This window comes from Somniosus microcephalus, chromosome 13 (assembly GCF_052327205.1).
Source record: "Somniosus microcephalus isolate GS21.2 chromosome 13, FLI_Smic_1.0, whole genome shotgun sequence".
NCBI lineage: Eukaryota > Metazoa > Chordata > Chondrichthyes > Squaliformes > Somniosidae > Somniosus > Somniosus microcephalus.
Window position 1 is genome coordinate 104,486,760 of NC_140999.1, and position 16,746 is coordinate 104,503,505.

Consider the following 16,746-nt stretch of genomic DNA (forward strand, 5'->3'; position numbering starts at 1 on the left):
CCTTTGTGTGAAGTAGTGTTTCCTGACATCACCCCTGAACGGCCTAGCTCTAATTTTAAGGTTATGCCCCCTTGTTCTGGACTCACTCACCAGAGGAAATAGTTTCTCTCTATCTACCCTAGCAAATCCTTTAATCATCTTAAACACCTCGATTAGATCACCCCTTAATCTTCTATACTCGAGGAAATACATGCCTAGTCTAGGCAACCTGTCATAATTTATCCCTTTTAGCTTTGGTATCATTCTGGTGAATCTGCGGTGCACCCCCTCCAAGGCCAATATATCCTTCCTGAAGTGCGGTGCCCAGAACTGAACACAGTGCTCCAGATGGGGTCGAACTTCCATCCATTTGTATTCCATCCCCCTTGAGATAAAGGCAAACATTCCATTAGCCTTTTCAATTATTTATTGTACCTGTCCACTAGTTTTTAGTGATTTCTGCACTCGGCCCCCTAAATCTCTGCTAAAGTCCATCTGCCATATTTTTACCTTCTTGCCGAATCTATCAACTTTCTGCTCCCATCTACACTACTTACTGTGCCACCTAACTTTGTGACAACAGATACGGCTCTCTATTTCTTCGTCTAAGTCATTTATATAAATATATAGTGAAAAGCTGTGGCCCCAGTACAGATCCCTGGGGGACACCACTAGTCACATCCTGCCAATTTGATTACAAATCCATTATCCCTACTCTCTGTCTCCTACCTCCTAACCAATTTTCTCTCCAAGCCAATCAGTTGCCTCCAATTCCATGCGCTCTAATTTTATTTAACAGTTTCTTACGTGGAACCTTGTTGAATGCCTTCTGGAACATCCATAGACACTCCCTTATCGCCTTCAGCTGCCTAGGCCCAAAGCTCTAGAATTCCCTCCTTAAACTTCTCCGCCTCTCTACCTCTTGCATCTCTTTAAGACATTCCTTAAATCCTACCTATCCTAATATCTCCTTATGTGGCTTAATGCCATATTTTGGAACATTTTACTACGTCTAAATCTTTCTAGAAGCCTTTTAAATTTATGTTTTGCCCACGGGTACCACTTGAGCAGCCATACTGGCTTGTCCTTGGGGCAGACATTCAGTATTGAAAAGTTATTTGCCAAGGCAATGAACTCGGGAGCCTCCTCTCCTACCCTGATGGATGATCACCTGCTTCGAAGTCACATCCTCTCTCTGGCTGTAGGATGACCACCTCTCAGAACATATGTTCCAGAAACCCCCTCTGATTCCTGTATGGGATGGGTTGATTCCAGCTGTTTCTCCAGCTCAAAAACTTTGAGTGAATGTTGGAGATACTTCCTGCAAGTGTGTCTGCATTGAATGCTCAAATTATTCAGGACCTCCTGCTTCCAGCAAGATTGCGTTGCAGCTGTCCTGCTGTTGTAACCCTTTTATACTTTAATGCTATATAAAAAATTAAACTTAAAAGTGCTGTGTTATTACAATCACAGCACACTTTACGCACCAACTGGTCTACCACACACACAAGTACTAATTGTAGAAAAATTAAGTCATTTGGTCTAGGAACAAGAGTAGGCTATTCAGCCCCTTCAGCCCGTTCTGCCATCCAATTAGATCATGGCTGATCTGTACACCATTTACCTGCCTTTGCTCCATCTCCTTACTTGCTCCTGTAACATACCAAATGACTCATCGACACAAAATTCTGAATTCGGCCAAAAAAACACTCCCTTAAAAGTGTCTCATTTTTAGTGGTGAGGCTTGCTCAAGGACAATTCGGTAGGACAGTTGAAAGAGAAATGGTATCTTTAAAAGCCTGAAGCGTACCACTGGACAGCATGGACCGCACACATAGGAGGAGCACAACTGAGAAAGCAGCCACTATTTGTGCCTGCTCCTAATTTGACTCCAAAACCCTTTAGCCTCTTCAGTCCTGGGCCACTGTCCCTCACACTCCTGGTTTCTGGCAGCTTACCATCTGCTCGCACCCCCAGCTGGTCCATTTCCGGACCCTGGCTTCCACTTCCTCTTCTAGCTTCAACAGAAGGTCTCTACTATCTCAGATTAACCAAAAGTGCTGTATTCCCTGGGCTAGCCTCTGTGGTTCTCCCTGGGCTAGCCTCTGTTGTTCTCCCTGAGTTAGCCTCTGTTGTTCTCCCTGAGTTAGCCTCTGTTGTTCTCCCTGGGCTAGCCTCTGTTGTTCTCCCTGGGCTAGCCTCTGTTGTTCTCCCTAGGTTAGCCTCTGTTCTCCCTGGGTTAGCCTCTGTTGTTCTCCCTGAGTTAGCCTCTGTTGTTCTCCCTGGGCTAGCCTCTGTTGTTTTCCCTGGGCTAGCCTCTGTTGTTCTCCCTGGGCTAGCCTCTGTTGTTCTCCCTGGGCTAGCCTCTGTTGTTCTCCCTAGGTTAGCCTCTGTTCTCCCTGGGTTAGCCTCTGTTGTTCTCCCTGGGCTAGCCTCTGTTGTTCTCCCTGAATAACACCACAGGAGATTAACTTTTAGGGTTGAAAGCTGAAAGCCCTAAAAGTTTTCCATGTTTCCTTAGCTGAGATGGTCTTTCAGCAATACACCACACTTAATTCCAGTTTTTACACTTCAGCTAGGCTATTTCCAGTTTATAGAGGGTCGATTGGAATCAGCAATTATTATTCATCGTCGCTGGGTCAAAATCCTGGAACTCCCTACCTAACAGCACTGTGGGGGTACCTTCACCACAGGGACTGCAGCGGTTCAAGAAGGTGGCTCACCACCACCTTCTCAAGGGCAATTAGGGATGGGCAATAAATGCTGGCCTTGCCAGCGACGCCCAGAACCCATAAGCGAATAAAACAAAATTGTCTGTACACAGCTTTTTTACTCATCATATAAAATGTGGCCCTCTTTAAATGCCCTGTGGGTCTGTAGCAAATGCCCACCCTCCACTTGCTTGGCTAGTTCTTTTGTCTTTTGAGACCATTTGTTCAGTCACGACACTCCTGCCCTATGAAATTCTCTCCCTCGTTCCTACAGCACCCAGCCCCCTTTCATAATCCTCATTATAACCCTTCTATTCAACTGTGCCTTCAGTTGGACATCCTCCTCCAGCATCTCTCCTCCATTGTCCAGCTCAGTAAGACTAGCCTTGATTGATTCCACTCTTACCTATTCCATCATGGGAAGAGCATCTCTACAAATGGTTTCTCTTCCCACCCCTGCATTATCACCTCCAGGGATCTCAAAGGTTGATGCTTGGCCTCCTCCTCTACCTCGTCTTCATGCTGCCCCTTGGTGGCGATATCCACGGACATGTGGTCAGCTTCCACATGGTCACCGATAGCATCTGGTTCTGTTTCTCCACCACCTCTCTCACCCCCTCCAGTGCCTCTGTGTTGTCAGACTGACATCCTGCCTTGGATTTGCCACAATTTCCTCCAACTAAATCATTGTCTTCAGCCCCTACCAGAAACTCTGTATCCTGGCCACCAACTCCATCCCACTCCCTGGTCACTGTCTCACATTTGAAATCTTAGCACCCCGTTTGACCCAGAAGCTGAGCTTCCGACTCCATATCCTCTCTATCACAAAGACCACCTAACTCCGCCTCTGTAACATTGCCCGTCTCCGCCCCTGCCTCAGCCCATCTGCTGCTGAAACCCTCATCCACGTCTTTGTCACCGCCAGACCCAACTGTTCCAATGCTCTCCTGGCCAGACTCCCACCCTCCACCATCTGTAAGCTTCAGCTCATCCAAAGCTCTGCTGCCCCAATCCTGACTCGCACCAAGTCCCGTTCACCCATAACTCTGATATTGGGGATCAGCCTTGTTGTCTCATATTAAGAATCAGTTTGGCACAATTTGTAGCACACTCACTTCTGGATCAAAGGGTTGCAAGTTGACTCCAGTGCATAATTGAGGTTGAACTACATTGTCAAAGATGATATCCTTTGGAGACACAGTAAGCTGTGCAGATGGGAGCAGAGTGTTACATAGGGACATAGATTAAGTGATTGGGCTAAACTGTAGCAAATTAAGTGAAATATGGGGAAGTGTGAGGTCATCCACTTTGGATCCAAGAAAGTGGTGAGAAACTAGGAACTGTGGAGGAGCAAAGGGGTTTGGGAGTCCATGTACACAAATCACTAAAAGCTAGTGCACAGGTACAAAAAGTTATCACAAAGGAGTAATGGAATGTTGGCCTTTATCTTAAGGGAATGGAATACAAAGGGATGGAAGTTAGACTTTAGTTATACAGAGCCTTGGTCAGAACCCATCTGGAGTAACTGCGTTCAGTTCTGGACAACACTCCTCAGGAAGGATTTATTGGCCTTGGAGGGAGTGCAGTGCAGAATAACCAGAATGATACTGAGGCTAAAAGGGTTAAGTCATGAGGACAGGTTGCATAAACTTGGCTTGTAATCGCTTATGATCAGACGAATGAGGCTCTGGCTTCTCTTCTTGCCTGGGCACAATTACCTCTGGAGTCCCCTAAGGATCTATCCTTGACTCTCTTCTATTTCTCATCTACATGCTACCCTGTGTCGACATCATCAGAAAACACGTCAGATTCCACATGTACGCTGATGACATCCAGCTTTAATTCTCCACCACCTCTCCACTGCCTCTGTGTTGTCACAGTGCTTGTTCGACATCTAGTCTTGGATGAACTGAAATTTCCTCCAATTAAACACTGGGAAGACTGAAGCCATTGTCTTTGGTCCCTGCCACAAACTCCATTCCCTGACCACTGATTCCATCCCTCTCCCTGTCAACTCACTGAGGGTGAACCCGGCTGTTCACAGTCTCGGCATCCTATTTGACTCTGAGCTGAGCTTCCCATCCATATCCGCTCCATCACCAAGACCACCTGCTTCCAACTCCGTAACATCACCCGTCTCCGCCGCTGCCTCAGCTCATCTTTTTTTATTATTCGTTCATGGGATGTGGGCGTCGCTGGCCAGGCCAGCATTTATCTGCTGCTGAAACCTTCATCCATGCTTTGGTTACCTCCAGACTGGACTGTTCCAATGCTCTCCTGGCCAACCACCCACCTTCCACCCTCCATAAACTTTAGCTAATCCAAAACTGCCCATTTCCTATCTCGTTCCTCCAACATCAACGCTCCTGTTAAGCTGTGCGGACGCGTGGTCCCGCTAAGCTGCGTGGCCGCGTGGTCCCATGCAGGCTGCTCACAGGCCTTTAAATGGACTAAACCGCGCATGGAAAAAAAAATGAGAGGGCACATTGTCCAACACGCTTGTGCTCGCTGACCTACATTGGCTCCCAGTCCACCAACGCACTGATTTTAAAATTCTCATCCTAATGTTCAAATCCATCCATGATCTTGTCCCTCCCTATCTCTGTCACCTCCTCCAGTCCTACAAACCTATGAAATATCTGTGCTCCTCCAACGTCTAGGCCCTAAGCTCTGCAATTGCCTCCCTAAACCTCTCTGCATCTCTCTCCTCCTTCAGAACCTCCTTAAAATCTATTCTTTAACCAAGTTTTTGGTCACCTATCCTAATGTTTCCTTCTTTGGCTCATGATTTCAACCTCCAGCTCAACTCATCATGCTCTCTCCCTCCTCTGAGTTCACTGCCCTCCTATCCTCCCTTAATCTCCCCCTCCATATAAACTCACCTACTCATATTCACAGCCACCCCTCGATCTTGCCATCTCATATGGCCTCTCTACTCCCATCGTGTCAATCACAGATAAGGCCATCTCTGATCACTTCCTTGTATACCCCTCCACTCACATCCCCCTTCCCCCTCCCAACCCCACTTCCTTCTGTGTCCACCCTTGGAAAAAACTTTCCCCCAAGACACTTACAACACTTTCAAAATTCCAACTGTCGATACACAACTTCTCTGCAGCTACCGATCTGCTCAATCACACCCTCACCTCCATGTTTGATGCCCTCATCCCCATTACTCTATCTCACGCTAGTCGTTCCCCCAGTACGGCCCTCATCTCTACTCCCTTAAGTCCAAAGGACGCAGACTTGAACATCTATGACGGACAACTGGTTTAACCATTTACTGCCAGATCTGGCTGGACCATATAAAGCAATATTGGGTCCTGCTCTCCTCGGCCAAAACTGCTCACTGTTCCAGGATCATCCTGGAATGCAAAGATAATCCCCGAATTCTCTTCTCCACTACAAGCTATCCCCTCTCCCCTGCCCCCAACTGTAATGATCAATAACATGTCATTCTATAGTGGACACTAGGTGGAGCCGTAGAGCTGTGTAGAGCTGTATATAGCTGTATGTATAAGACTACACTACCCAGCTGTATATATATTAAGACTACATTACCCATGAGGCACTAGGCTACCCACAAGGCAGCAGTCAAGATGGAAGCCTCTACAGATACTGTACCTAGTCCACATGTGCTCAATAAAAGGTCTAGCAAAAGCTAGCTGTGTTCATAATAAGAATGTCTATTTATTAATGAACATAACATGGTGAAGATCTGCTGAAAATTGTGAAAAGCGAAATGGAGAATTTGAAGCCACCAGAGCGTTTGAAACTCACAGGAAACATCGACTACAATTGGCAGACTCTTAAACAACAATTCGAACTCTACATTGCAGCCATCGGATTCGGTACGAAGCCAGACGCAAGGAAGATAGCGTTGCTGCTTACGGTTGTAGGCCCACAGGCGATAGGGGTATTTAATACATTTGTATTTAATCCAGCGGAGAACAGAGACAAATTAGACGATGTGCTACAGAAATTTGATGCACATTGTTCTCCCAAAAAGAATGAGACGTATGAAAGATACATCTTCCGTTCTCGGACACAGCAACAAAATTAGACTTTTGATAGCTTTATAACTGATCTGAAACTGAAAGCACAGACATGTAATTTCTCTGAGCTCAAAGCATCCATGATTCGTGACCAGATTGTGTTTGGTATTCATGATAAAAAAGTCAGGGAATGTCTGTTGAGAGAAACCGAACTAAATTTGGAAAATGCGGTGAAAAAATGCCAAGCCAGCGAGCTAGCTCGAAAGCACGCGAAGACTTTCAGTGAAATCAATAATGATGCGATTGTAATGAGTGATAATGCTGCTGTCGGTGCTGTGTCCTACAAGGGGAAGAAACGTGGGCAGAACAGAAATGAAAAGTAATCGGAGGATGAAATTTTAAATTGTAAACGCTGTGGTTACAAACACCAGTTAAAACAATGCCCAGCGTTTGGAAAAATGTGCACAAAGTGTAATGGAAAGAATCACTTTGCCAAACAATGCTTTTCAAAAGTAAAAACTAAGAATGGGCAACGAGTTAATGTAATTGAGGACACTGATTTAAGTGAGACATTTTTTGTACGAATGGTGTCATGTGACAATATCAAAAAGGATACAGAAAATGTGCAGCCCTCAGAAATGGACAATGCTGAACATAAAGTTAATGCAGTAAAAGAGGACAAATGGATGATCCCACTGCAGGTAAATGTTGCATTAGTTACCTTGAAACTAGACACTGGGGCAAAAGCAAACTTAATCAGTATGAGTGACATTAACAATATGAAAGAAAAGCCCAAAATACAGAAAAAGTCAGTACTACTGAAAGACTATAATGGACAGAAAATAGATAGCTTAGGTGTATGCAGACTTAAAGTGACAGTCAAAGACAAAGTGCATCATCTCATGTTTTCTGTTGTGGCTGAAAGACTTGATTCTCTACTAGGTGACAAAGCTTGTGAGGACTTAGAACTGGTCAAGAGAGTCTACCGTATAAACAGTGCCATAAGCAGACCAGATGACTCGATGGATTCTGTAGTGAATAATTTCCAGGATGTGTTCAAAGGATTTGGAGTTCTACCATTCACTTACAAGATCCAGCTAAAGCAGGATGCTCAGCCAGTGGTACATGCTCCACAAAGAGTTCCAGCACCCCTGCGTGACCGGCTCAAGAATGAACTGGACAGAATGACCACACTAGGAGTCATCAGGAAAGTCGAAGAGCCAACAGACTGGGTTAACTCCATGGTATGTGTAAAGAAAAAGAACAATGATCTAAGAATATGCATGGATCCAAAGGACTTAAATGCAAACATAAAACGTGAACACTACCAGATTCCCAAGCGAGAAGAAATCACCAGTGAAATGTCAGGTGCCAGATACTTTACAAAGCTCGATGCCTCACAAGGATTTTGGCAACTAAAACTGGATGAAGAGAGCACCAAATACTGTACCTTCAACACACCATTTGGCAGGTATTGTTTCCTCAGAATGCCTTTCGGGATAACATCTGCATCTGAAATCTTTCATAGAGTGATGGAACACATAATTGAAGGTCTGGAAGGAGTTCGGGTCTATGTTGATGACATCATCATCTGGGGCTCCACACTGAAAGAACACAATGAGAGACTGACTAAAGTGCTACAGAGCATACGCTGGAATGGATTGAAGCTCAACAAAGCCAAGTGTCAGTTTGGCGTCCAGGAAGTCACTTTCCTAGGAGACAATCTATCTGGTAAAGGAATAGAGCCAGATATGGAAAAAGTAAACGTCATACTCAAAATGCCCCGACCCACTGACAAAAAAGGAGTGCTACGCATCATGGGGATGATAAACTTCATTGGAAAGTTCATTCCTAACTTGTCAGCCAATACAGCCTGTCTGCGAGACCTGCTACATAAAACAAATGAGTTCGCATGGACAGAAAGACATGAGCAAGAGTGGATAAACCTCAAAACAGTGCTGACAAACACACCTGTACTCACCTTCTTTGACCCAACAAAAAGAATCAAAGTGTCAACGGATGCATCAAAAGATGGCCTAGGTGCGGTCTTGCTACAAGCAGAGGGTGAAGATTGGAAGCCTGTTGCCTATGCCTCCAGGTCTATGACTGATACTGAGTGTCGATACGCCCAGATTGAAAAGGAATGTCTAGGCTTGGTAGTTGGACTAGAAAAGTTTCATGGCTACATATATGGGCTTCCCACCTTCACAGTTGAGACAGACCACAGCCCTCTGGTTGCCATCATAAAAAAAAACCTGAATGAGATGTCTCCAAGGATTCAACGACTCATGATGAAGCTGCAAAGATATGACTTTGAACTGATCTACACACCAGGCAAATACATAGTGTTAGCAGATGCACTATCCCGAGCACCCACAATGAGTCATGTAAGCTCTACTGAAGAAGACGTGGATGTTCATGTGAGTATGGTCACTGCTGCGCTGCCCGTGTCAGACACAAAATCAAAGCAAATAGCAGAAGAAACAGTAAAAGATACAGTATTACAAACAGTAATAGAGAACATTCATCATTGTTGGCCAAAAGGTTCCTGTCCAAAATATTTTCACATAAGGTCAGAATTGAGTGTCGCAAGTGGACTATTACTACGTCAAGACATGCTCAAAAGGATTCATGAGGGACACCTCAGAATTGAAAAATGCAAAAGGAGGGCAAGAGACACTGTTTATTGGCCTGGCATAAATAAGGACATTGAGAACATGATAGGCAAATGTGAGACATGTCAGAAACACCAAAACAAACAAGCAAAGGAACCAATGATAGTAGCTGACATACCAACAGCACCATGGCAAAAGGTTGGTATGGACCTTTTTCATTTAAATGGTAAAGACTATCTAATAGTGATTGACTACTATTCTAACTATCCTGAGGTGGCACTGCTCTCAAGCACCACAGCAAGCAGTGTCATAATGCATGTGAAATCCATCTTCACCAGGCATGGAATTCCCAGGATTGCCATTAGCGACAATGGTCCGTGCTTCAACTGTAAGGAGTGGCAACAGTTTGCAGCACAGTATGACTTTCAGCACATCACATCCAGTCCTTTGTATGCTCAGTCAAATGGTAAGGCAGAGAAAGGTGTTCAAGTTCTCAAGCAGCTACTGAAGAAAGCAACAGAAAGCAAGTCTGATCCTTATCTCGTCCTGCTGAGCTACCGAGCCTCATCTTTAGACTGTGGTTCTTCACCTGCTGAACTACTAATGGGTCGCAAGTTGCGCACCACGCTACCCTGCTGTGCAAAAGAACAGCAAAGTGAGGAACTGAGACAGAGACTTCAACTGTTAAAGCTGAAACAGAAATCATACTATGACAAGTCATCCAAAACTCTAAAACCATTGACAAGGGATGATGTTGTCAGGATTGAGGATCCAGATGCATGGAACAGGAAAGCTACAGTTCTTGAGGAAGTAGGACCAAGGTCATACACTGTTAGAACTGAGGAAGGACAGATTCTCAGGAGGAACCGCCGTTCCCTCCTAAAAACACAAGAGACTATTCAAGAGCAGATTGATGACAATGCCGCAACTGCATCTTGTCATTCACTGCCAGAACAATCTCATGAAGACACATCAGACTTACCCGTGTTGAGAAGATCCACATGTGAAGTAAAAGAACCTGATAGACTTAATCTTTGAGTACAATGTAAAGCTTTGAAAATGTGTTGACTGTTTTGAAAATGTTTATGTTTATAGAGCACTAACAAAATTGTTACTGATACTATCTTTATTGTTTTCTTGAAAGTTGATTGCTATTGATTTTGTTAAACCTCAAAGGAAGGGGGATGTAATGATCAATAACATGTCATTCTATAGTGGACACTAGGTGGAGCCGTAGAGCTGTATATAGCTGTATGTATAAGACTACACTACCCAGCTGTATATATATTAAGACTACATTACCCATGAGGCACTAGGCTACCCACAAGGCAGCAGTCAAGATGGAAGCCTCTACAGATACTGTACCTAGTCCACATGTGCTCAATAAAAGTAGCTAGCAAAAGCTAGCTGTGTTCATAATAAGAATGTCTATTTATTAATGAACATAACACCAACCCCACTCCCTCCCCAACAACAAGTGTGAGGAGCTCATGGACTTCTTTGTTCAGCTGCCTCTGCCAATTCCCTCCCTTGCCCTAGCCCACTAAGCCAAACCTCCCCTAAGGTTCACTCCTGCCCTAGCCCTGAACTCGCATCTTTCTCTAGTTTCTCTCCTATCTCCCCTCATGCCCTTTTGAGCTCATCACTTCCTGTTCCCTCGACCCTATTTCCACCAAACTGCTGACCACCCAACTGCCCTTCCTGGCCCCCATGTTAGCTGATATTGTTAATGGTTCCCTCACCTCAGGTACTGTCCTCCTTCCCTTCAAATCTGCTGTCATCACCCTCCTCTTCAAAAAATCCACCCTTAACCCTTCCATCCTTGCAAACTACTGCCCCATCTCCAACCTCCCTTTCCTCTCCAAAGTCCTTGAACGTGTTGTTGCCGCCTAATTCCATGCCCATCTTTCCAGCAGCTCCATGTTTGAACCCCTTCCATCAGGTTTCTGCCCCACCACAGTACTAAACTATCTCTCATCCTTAACCTGTCTGCAGCCTTTGTCACAGTTAACCACACATTCCTCCTCCAACGCCTCTCCTCTGTTGTCCAGCTGGGTGGGACTGCCCTCACCTGGTTCCATTCCTATCTATCCAGTCGTAGCCAGAGAATCACGGCAATGGCTTCTCCTCCCGCTCCTGCACCGTTACCTCTGGAGTCCCCCAAGGATATATCCTTGTCCCCCTCTTTCTCATCTACATGCTGCCCCTCAGCGACATCATCCGAAAACACAATGTCAGGTTCTGAATGTACGCTGACGATACCCAGCTCTACCTCACCACCATCTCTCTCGACCCCTCTACTGCCTTTGATTTGTCACGCTGCTTGCCCAACATCCAGCGCTGAATGATCAGAAATTTCCTCCAATTTAATATTGGGATGAACGAAGCCATTGTCTTCAGTCCCCACCACAAACTCCGTTTCCTGGCCACTGACTCCATTCCTTTCCCTGGCCACTATCTGAGGCTGTACCAGACCATTTGCAACCTTGGCATCCTATTTGAACCTGAGATGTGCTTCCAATGCCATATCCTCTCCATCACCAAGACTGCCTGCTTCCAACTCCATAACATCGCCTGTATCTGCCCCTGTATCCGGTGCTGAAACTCTCAGCCATGCCTTTGTTACCTCCAGACTCAACTATTCCAAAGCTCTCCTGGCCGGCCTGCCACCTTGCACCCTCCGTAAACTTGAGCTCATCCAAAACTCGGCTGCCCATGTCCTAACTCGCACCAAGTCCCGTTCACCCATCACTCCCCTGCTCACTCACCTATATGGGCTCCCGGTCCAGCAACGCCTTGATTTTAAATTCTCATCCTGCTTTTCAAATTACTTTATGGCCACGCCCCTCCCTATCCATTGTAACCTCCTCCTGCCCTACAACCCTCTGAGATATCTGCGCTCCTCCAATTCTAGTTTCATCTGCATACCCTATTTTGATCGTTCCGCCATTGGCGGCCGTGCCTTCAGCTGCCTAGGCCCTAAGCTCTGGAATTCCCTCCATAAACCTCTCCATCTCTCTACCTCTCTCTCCTCCTTTAAGATGTTCCATATAGAATCATAGAATCATAGAATGATTACAGCATGGAAGGCCATTCAGCCCATCGAGCCCCTGCCAGCTCCTTGCAAGAGCACTTCAGCTAGTCCCACTCCCCCGCCCTTTCCCCGTAGCCCTGCAAATTGTTTTCTTTCAGGTACTTATCCAATTCCCTTTTGAAAGCCGTGATTGAGTCTGCCTCCACCACCCTTTCAGGCAGTGCATTCCAGATCCTAACCACTCGCTGCATTAAAAAGTTTTTTCTTATGTTGCCTTTGGTTCTTTTGCCAATCACCTTTAATATGTGTCCTCTGGTTCTCGACCCATTTGCCAATGGGAACAGTTTCCCTCTATCTACTCTGTACAGACCCCTCATGATATTTAACACCTCTATCAAATCTCCGCGCAATCTTCTCTGCTCCAAAGAGAACAACCCCAGCTTCTCCAGTCTATCCATATAACTGAAGTCGCTCATCCCTGCAATCATTCTTGTAAATCTTTTCTGCACCCTCTCTAAGGCCTTCACATCCTTCCTAAAGTGCGGTGCCCAGAATTGGACACAATACTCCAGTTGAGGCCAAACCAGTGTTTTATACAGGTTCATCATAATTTCCATGCTTTTGTACTCGATACCTCTATTCATGAAGCCCAGGATCCCATAAGCTTTTTTAACTGCTTTCTCAACCTGCCCTGCCACCTTCAATGATTTGTGCACATGTAGCCCCAGGTCTCTCTGTTCATGCATCCCCTTTAGGATTGTACCCTTTAGTTTATATTTCCTCTTCTCATTCTTCCTACCAAAATGTACCACATCACACTTTATTGCGTTAAACTTCATCTGCCACGTGTCCGCCCATTCCACCAGCCTGTTTATGTCTTCTTGAAGTCTATCACTCTCCTCCTCAATGTTCACTATACTTCCAAGTTTTGTGTCATCTGCAAATTTTGAAATTGTGCCCTGTGCACCCACATCCAAGTCATTAATATATATCAAGAAAAGCTGTGGTCCTAGAACCGACCCCTTGGGAACACCACTGTATACCTTCCTCCAGTCCAAAAAACAACCATTCACCACTATAACAACAGAAAATGCTGGAAAAACTCAGCAGACCAGGCAACATCCATGGAGAGACAATAGAGTCAACGTTTTGGGTGAAAACCCTTTGTCAAGACTAAAGAAGCACAGGAAATTAAATAGATTAAGGGGCCAGGCTGGGAGAGAACAAAAGAGAAGAGACATTAAGAGGTATTCAAAACAAGACGAGATGGTGATAGGACTAGTGGAGACAAAAGACGGTGCTAGATTAGGTGTGAAATGCGCTGGCAGAATGGGAGACAGCTGCCACGTGGGAGAGAGAAAAAAAAGAAGGGGGGGGGGGAAAGGCCAAAACAAAGGTGTGGATAAAAAATATAAGTAAAAATGTAATAGGGGCCGAGGTTATGATCTGAAATTGTTGAACTCGATATTGAGTCTGGAAGCCTGTAAAGTGCCTAATCGGAAGATGAGGTGCTGTTCCTCGAGTTTACAGTGAGCTTCCGTGGAACAATGCAAGAGGCCAAGGATGGTTGTTATGTTCATTAATAATTAGACATTCTTATTATGAACACAGCTAGCTTTTGCTAGTTACTTTTATTGAGCACATGTGGACTTGTACAGCATCTTGTAGAGGCTTCCATCTTGACTGCTGCCTTGTGGGTAGCCTAGCCTCATGGGTAATGTAGTCTTAATATAATATATAGCTGGGTAGTGTAGTCTTATACATACAGCTATATACAGCTCTCCGGCTCCACCTAGTGTCCACTATAGAATGACATGTTATTGATTACTACATCCCCCTTTCTTTGAGGTTTAACAAAATCAATGTCAATCAACTTTCAAGAAAACAATAAAGATGATATCAGTAACACTTTTGTTAGTGCTCTATAAACATAAACATTTTCAAAACAGTCAACACATTTTCAAAGCTTTACATTGTACTCAAAGATTAAGTCTATCAGGCTTTTTTACTTCACGTGTGGATCTTCTCAACACGGGTAAGTCTGATGTGTCTTCATGAGATTGTTCTGGCAGTGAATGACAAGATGCAGTTGCGGCATTGTCATCAATCTGCTCTTGTATAGATCGAGGTCTCCTTGTGATCTTTGCTTGGAGAGGGTTTCAGTGTTTCCTTCACTCTTCATGCCATAACTCTCAATGTAGTCAATGCACTCTCGAAAAACTGCTGGCAGCTGGATCCCATCATACAGCGTAGTCCTCTCAGCAGCCTCGGCTAATGGAACACCAAAGATTGGCCTGAGGGAAGAAGGAGTATCCACCGGAACTGCTTAACAACATCTGCTGCGGTTATATCTTTGGACTTTTTCTCCTTGTGTTTTTCTTCTTTGTGCTTTTCTTCCTTTGGCTTCTCTTTGACCTTAAAGTCTTTTTCTTTCTTCTTGGAGAAACTAGGCTTTTTGAAGACATGGATACCCTTTGGCCCTTTCATCCTTGATGGGCTCTCTGCTTCATCACCTGAGTCATCTGGTCTGCTTATGGCACAGTTTATACGGTAAACTCTTTTGACCAGTTCTAAGTCTTCACAAGCTTTGTCACCCAGTAGTGAATCAAGCCTTTCAGCCACAACAGAAAACATGAGATGATGCACTTTGTCTTTGACTGTCACTTTAAGTCTGCATACACCTAAGCTATCTATTTTCTGTCCATTATAGTCCTTCAGTAGTACTGACTTTTTCTGTATTTTGGGCTTTTCTTTCAGATTGTTAATGTCACTCATACTGATTAAGTTTGCTTTTGCCCCAGTGTCCAGTTTCAATGTAACTAATGCTCCATTTATCTGCAGTGGGATCATCCATTTGTCCTCTTTTACTGCATTAACTTTATGTTCAGCATTTTCTTTTTCTGAGGGCTGCACATTTTCTGTATCTTTTCTGATATCGTCACATGACACCATTCCTACAAAAAATGTCTCACTTAAATCAGTGTCCTCAATCACATTAACTCGTTGCCATTTCGTCGTTTTTACTTTTGAAAAGCATTGTTTGGCAAAGTGATTCTTTCCATTACACTTTGTGCACATTTTTCCAAACGCTGGGCATTGTCTTAACTGGTGTTTGTAACCACAGCGTTTACAATTAAAAATTTCATCCTCCAATTGCTTTTCATTTCTGTTCTGCCCACGTTTCTTCCCCTTGTAGGACACAGCACCGACAGCAGCATTATCACTCATTACATGCGCATCATTATTGATTTCACTGAAAGTCTTCGCGTGATTTCGAGCTAGCTCGCTGGCTTTGCATATTTTCACTGCATTTTCCAAATTTAGTTTGGTTTCTCTCAACAGACGTTCCCTGACTTTTTTATCATGAATACCAAACACAATCTGGTCATGAATCATGGATGCTTTGAGCTCAGAGAAATTACATGTCTGTGCTTTCAGTTTCAGATCAGTTATAAAGCTAACAAAAGTCTCATTTTGTTGCTGTGTCCGGGAACGGAAGATGTATCTTTCATACGTCTCATTCTTTTTGGGAGAGCAATGTGCATCAATTTTTTTTAGCACATCTTCTAATTTTTCTCTGTTCTACGCTGGATTAAATACAAATGTATTAAATACCTCTATCGCCTGTGGGCCTGCAACTGTAAGCAGCAACGCTATTTTCCTTGCATCTGGCTTCGTACCGAATCCGATGGCTGCAATGTAGAGTTCGAATTGTTGTTTAAAAGTCTACCAATTGTAGTCGATTTTTTCTGTGAGATTCAAACGCTCTGGTGGCTTCAAATTCTCCATGTTGCTTTTCACAATTTTCAGCAGATCTTCACCACCCTGGTACCATGTTATGTTCATTAATAACTAGACATTCTTATTATGAACACAGCTAGCTTTTGCTAGTTACTTTTATTGAGCACATGTGAACTTGTACAGCATCTTGTAGAGGCTTCCATCTTGACTGCTGCCTTGTGGGTAGCCTAGCCTCATGGGTAATGTAGTCTTAATATAATATATAGCTGGGTAGTGTAGTCTTATACATACAGCTATATACAGCTCTCCGGCTCCACCTAGTGTCCACTATAGAATGACATGTTATTGATCACTACAACGGTGAGGTCCGAGTGGGAATGGGGTGGTGAATTAAAATGACAGGCGACTGGAAGCTCGGGGTTACCCTTACGGACTGAACGGAGGTGTTTCGCAAAGCGGTCACCCAATCTGCGTTTGGTCTCCCCAATGTAGAGGAGACCACATCGTGAGCAGCGAATACAGTATACTAGATTGCAAGAAGTACAAGTAAATCGCTGTTTCACCTGGAAGGGGTGTTTGGGGCCCTGGACAGTGGGCAGGGGGGAGGTATAAGGGCAGGTGTTACATCTCCTGCGCTTGCACGGGAAGGTGCCAGGTGAAGGGGAAGGGGT